The 5,905-nt window shown below is 39.6% G+C and overlaps 1 non-coding gene across 1 annotated transcript; it reads right to left on the bottom strand.

Moving 5' to 3' along the window:
- Positions 1–4,702: 4,702 nt before the first annotated feature.
- LOC136309740 (U6 spliceosomal RNA) lies at positions 4,703–4,809 on the bottom strand. Its single transcript, XR_010726390.1, has one exon. It is a non-coding gene; the product is annotated as a U6 spliceosomal RNA (small nuclear RNA).
- Between the last annotated feature and the right edge of the window lie 1,096 nt (positions 4,810–5,905).

Below are 5,905 nucleotides of genomic sequence, written 5' to 3'. Positions count from 1 at the left end.
TCTTACACAGAAGGCAGGTCAGTCTTCATATGATCCCCAGAGGACTGTGACCGAGTTTTTATGACTGATCAATACCATCAAGAAATTATCATGTGATAAAGGTAATTAAGACCCTATATAAAGCCTTATTCATATTTTTTTTCCTGACCGAAGACCCAAATAGGCTTCTGAAGGATTAAAATATTGGGAGCTGCAACAATTTGAGCATCTGTACAAGATGGTCTATGTGAAAAACGTACCCGAATTCCTTGCCTGAGTTTTACAGAAAGAGACTCTGGCAGATGGAGCTCTCTCTCACAGTCACACTTTGGGAAAAAATTAATATTATTTAAGTGAGTAAAGCCTTCAATTGGCTATAAATCTCTCTTAATCCATGCTCATAATTTGAATGTTTTCTTATTAACTAGACTTTTGAATCCCTTTCAATTTTTGAAATCCTTCTTCTGCTGTTAAATTCTCCATAATCCTGATATAAATGTTTCTTTCCCCCACCCCCCAAGTTTCAAAATAAAAGTTCACTAGAGTGAGAGCAAAAGAGATGGCCTCGTTATATAAACATGTGGAAAATCCCTTCTTTATTTTTTTTTTATTTTTATTATTATTTTTTTTTTTTCATTTTTCTGAAGCTGGAAACAGGGAGAGACAGTCTGACAGACTCCCGCATGCGCCCGACCGGGATCCACCCGGCACGCCCACCAGGGGGCGATGCTCTGCCCATCCTGGGCGTCGCCATGTTGCGACCAGAGCCACTCTAGCGCCTGAGGCAGAGGCCACAGAGCCATCCCCAGCGCCCGGGCCATCTTTGCTCCAATGGAGCCTTGGCTGCGGGAGGGGAAGAGAGAGACAGAGAGGAAAGCGCGGCAGAGGGGTGGAGAAGCAAATGGGTGCTTCTCCTGTGTGCCCTGGCCGGGAATCAAACCCGGGTCCTCCGCACGCTAGGCCGACGCTCTACCGCTGAGCCAACCGGCCAGGGCGAAAATCCCTTCTTTAAATTCATACATTCATGATGATTCTTAAATGTGAGAAGATGAATATATTTCCATGAAATTTCATTTAACACATGATCTACACAACACTGGAGAAGATGGATAGAGAAAATACATCCTTAATTTAAACCCAAAGATAACAGCTAATTATATACATGTGGATTCTCACTAACTGATTTTAAAAATAAACTTCTTATTTTTGAATAGCTCTTGATCTAGTATAGTCCAAGACCTCCCAAATCCTACATATACTATGTTTTTTCTTACACATACATACTTATAAAAAAATGTAATTTATAAAGTAGGCACTGTTAGAGACTGACAACGATAACTAAAATAAATTAGGACAGCTATAACAACAAACTGTATTCAAAGTTATATGAATATGGTCTCACTCTGAAAATATTGTATTAGACTCATCTTTCTTGCTGTGATGATGTGAGATGATCCAATGCCTACATGATGAGATGAAGTGAGGGCAATGAAGAAGGCATTGTGACATAGTGCTAGGTTACCACTGATCTTCTGACAATATGTCAGAAGGATGATGGCTCATTGAGCCGCAGTGATGTTCACAGTTGGATGTCAGGAACAGACAATGTCGCTGGTTAGAAAATTTAATGTTTTTGGACTGCAGTTGACCGTGGGTAACTAAAGCCACTGCAGATAAGGGAGAGACTACCGTATATAAAAGCTTCAAAGAAAACTATTCAGAGAATTTCCACAGAGCCCATACTCATTTCTCCTATTGTTAACATGTTGTCATACATTTGTCACTACCAGGAAAACAACACTGATACATTCCTCTCTATGGGAGTTCTTTCTATCATTAAAATTCAATTTCTTTGTCAGTTCAATATCTTCTCCCACTCTGTGGCTTGGCTTTTAGCTCTCATAGGTTTCTTATTATGAACAGAAGCTCTTAATTAAAATATAGTTTAATAAATGCATCTTCTTTCATGATAGTGTTTTTTTTGTGTGTGTGTGTGTCCTGCTTAAAGTATCTTTTCCTACTCTCTGGTCATAAAGACATTTTACTGTATTTTCTTAAATTTTTTCTTTATTTTTAATTTTAAAATTATTAAGAGAGAGAGAGAGAAATACAGATTTTTGTTCCATTTACTTACATATTCATTGGTTGATTCTTGTATGTATTCTGACCAGAAATCGAACCCACAACCTTGGCATGTGGGGACAGTGCTTTAACCAGCTGAACTACTGGGCCAGGATTCTTTTTTTTTAATAGTTCTTTTATTGTAAAATACACATAATATAACATTTACCATCTTTTTATTTTTTCAAGGGAGAGGTGAGAGGCAGAGACAGATTCCCACATGGGCGTGACCGGGATCCACCTGGCAATCTCCCCACAGGGCGATGCTCTGCCCATCTGGCACTACTGCTGCATTACTTGGCAACTGAGCCATTTCAGCACCTGAGGTGAGGCCATGGAACCATCCTCAGTGCCCGGGGCCAAATTTCTCAAACCATGGCTGTGGGAGGGGTCGGGGAAAGAGAGAGAGAGAGAGAGAGAGAACATCAGATAATTTACAATACATGGATGGACCTTGATAATATTATACTGAGCAAAATAAGTAAATCAGAAAAAACTAAGAACTATATGATTCCATACATAGGTGGGACATAAAAATGAGACTCAGAGACATGGACAAGAGTGTGGAGGTTACAGGGTGTGGGGGGGGAGAGGGCGTGGGTTGGGGGAGGGGAGGGGCACAAAGAAAATCAGTTAGAAGGTGACAGAAGACAATTGGACTTTGGGCGATGGGAATGCAGCATAATCAAATGTCAAAATAACCTAGAGATGTTTTCTCTGAACATATGTACCCTGATTTACCAATATCACCCCATTAAAAATAATAAAAAAAAAAAAAAAAAGAGAGAGAGAGTGAGAAGGTGGAGGGGTGAAGAAGCAGATGGTCTCTTCTCCTATGTGCCCTGACTGGGAATCAAACCCAAGACTTCCACACACCGAGCTGATGCTCTACCACTGAGCAAACTGGCCAGGGCTAACATTTACTATCTTAATCATTTTAAGTATACAATTCAGTGGTATTAGATATATTTATAATGTTGTACAACCATCAACCTGTACTCAAAAAATTATAAGATACTGGAAAAAAAATTGAGAAAGTTACAAATATATGGAAGCCTATACTGTGTTCATGGATAGGAAAAATTAACATAATTAAAATGTCCATACTACCCAAAGCAATCTATAGATTCAATCCAATTCTTATTAAAATACCAATGGCATATCTCACAGCTATAGAAGAAATATTTCAAAAATATATATGGAACCACAGAAGACCCTGAATAGGTTCAGCAATCTTGAGAAAATATGACAAAGTTGGATCACTACCTAATGTCAAACTATACTACAAAGCCATAGTTACCAAAACAGCATGGTACTGGCACAAGAACAGGCATACAGATCAATGGAACAAAATAGAGTACAGAAATAAACCCACACCTTTGTGGTAAATTAGTATTTGACAAAGGAGGCAGAACATGCAATGGGTAAAGATAGTCACTTCAATAAATGGTGTTGGGAAAATTAGACAGATATATGCGAGAAGATGAAACTAGACCACTAACTTACACCATACACAAGAATAAACTCAAAATGCATTAAAGATTTAAATGTAAAGCCTGACCAGGTGGTGGCACAGTAGATAGAGCATCGACCTGGGATGCTGAGGTTCCAAGTTCAAAACCCTGAGATTGCCAGCTTAAGCATGGGTTTATCCGGCTTGAGCACGGGCTCACCAGCTTGAGCACAGGGTTCCTGGCTTGAGAGTGGGATCATTGACATGATCCTATGGTTTCTGGCTTGAAGCCCAAAGTTGCTGGCTTGAGCAAGGGGTCACTGGTTTGGCTGGAGCTCCCGGTCAAGGCACATATGAGAAGCAACCAATGAACAACTAAAGTGCTACAATTATGAGTTGATTCTTCTCATCTCTCTCTCTCTCTCTCTCTCAGGGGAAAAAAAGATTTAAACATAAGTTGTAAAATCATAAAAATTGTAGGGGAAAACATAGGCAGTAAAATTTCAGACATTTCTTGTAACAATGTTTTTGTCAATATATCTCCCTGGGCAATAAAAACAAAAGAAAAAAATAAACAAATGGGGCTTCATCAAACTAAAAAGCTTTTGCACAGCAAAGAAACCATCAACATAATAAAAAGGGAACTCTCTGAATGGGAGAACATGTTTGCCAATGATAATTCTAGTAGGGAGTTAATTTCCAAAATATATAAAGAACTTATATTTCTCAACACCACGACAAACAACTTGATTAACAAATGGACAAATTATCTTTCCTTACCCTCTGGTCATAAAAACATTTTGTTATATTTTCTTTTTTTAACAGATTTTTTTTTTCTTTTGTGACAGAGACAGAGAAAGGGACAGGTAGGGACAGACAGACAGGAAGGGAGAGAGATGAGAAGAAGCATTATTAATTCTTTGTTGTGGCACCTTAGTTGTTCATTGATTGCTTCCTCACATGGTGCCTTGACTGGGGGCTACAGTAGACCGAGTAACCCCTTGCTCAAGCCAAAACCTTGGGCTCAAACTGGTGAGCCTTGCTCAAACCAGATGAGCCCATGCTCAAGCTGGTGACTTTGGGTCCTCCACATCCCAGGCCAACACTCAATCTATTGCATTACTTCCTGGTTAGGCTAGCCAGCCCTTTAAATATATGGAACACTTCATGAATTTGCATGTCATCTTTCCACAAGGGCCATGCTAATCCTCTCTGTATTGTTCCAATTTTAGTATTTGTGCTACTGAAGCAAGCACAAAATTACTACTATTAAAAAAAACATAAATAATAAGTATTGGTGGAAATTGAAGTACTTGTGCACTGTTGGTACTAATGTAAAATGGTACATCCCCTGTGGAATACAGTATGGTGGATCCTGAAAATATTAAAAATAGAATTACCATATGAGCCAGCAATTCCACTTATGCCTATATGCTCTAAAGAATTGAAAGCAGGTCTTGAAGAGGTATGTGTACACCCATGTTTATAGCAACAGTATTCACAATAGCTAAAAAGTGGAAGCAACCTAACTGTCCAACTATAAATAAATGGATTCCATAGGATATTATTCAGCCTTTAAAAAGAAAGAGTTTCACCTGACCAAGTGGTGGCACAGTGGATAGAGCATAAGCCTAGGACTCAGAGGACCCGGGTTTGAAACCCCGAGGTTGCCAGCTTGGCGTGGGCTCATCCAGCTTGAGTGTGGGCTCACCAGTTTGAGCATGGGGTCACCGGCTTGAGTGTGGGATCATAGACATGACCCCATGGTTGCTGGCTTGCGCCCAAGGTTGCTGACTTGAGGAAGGAGCCACTGGCTCAGCTGGAGCCCCAACTATGAGTTGATGCTTCTCATCTCTCTCACTTCTTATCTGTCTGTCCCTCTCTCTGTCTCTGTCTCTGTCTCTGTCTCTCTCTCTCTCTGTCTCTCATGCACCCAGAAAAAAAAGAGTTTCTGACACATGCTACAACATGAATGGATATTGAGGACATTATCCTAAGTGAAATAAGCCAGTCTCAAAAAGGAAACTACAGCATGATTCCACTCATATGAGGTATTTATGGTAGTCAAATTCATAGAAACAGAAAGTAAAACCATGTTTGATGGGGGCTGGGGAGGAGAGAATTGGGAGTTACTGTTTAATGAGATCAGAGTTATAGTTTTACAAGATAAAAGTAATGGAGATGGGATGATGGTGATGGTTGCATAAAACTATGAATGTATTTAATACCACTGAACTGTACACTTAAAATGGTTAAGATGGTAAGCGTTATGTGTATTTCACCACAATTAAAAAAAAAATCTGTTAGTATGATCAGGCGGTGGTGCAGTGGATAGAGCGTTGGACTGGGACA

This window comes from Saccopteryx bilineata, chromosome 6 (assembly GCF_036850765.1).
Source record: "Saccopteryx bilineata isolate mSacBil1 chromosome 6, mSacBil1_pri_phased_curated, whole genome shotgun sequence".
Taxonomy (NCBI): domain Eukaryota; kingdom Metazoa; phylum Chordata; class Mammalia; order Chiroptera; family Emballonuridae; genus Saccopteryx; species Saccopteryx bilineata.
The sequence above is the reverse complement of the archived record's forward strand: the minus strand, read 5'-3'. Positions and strand labels throughout refer to the sequence as shown.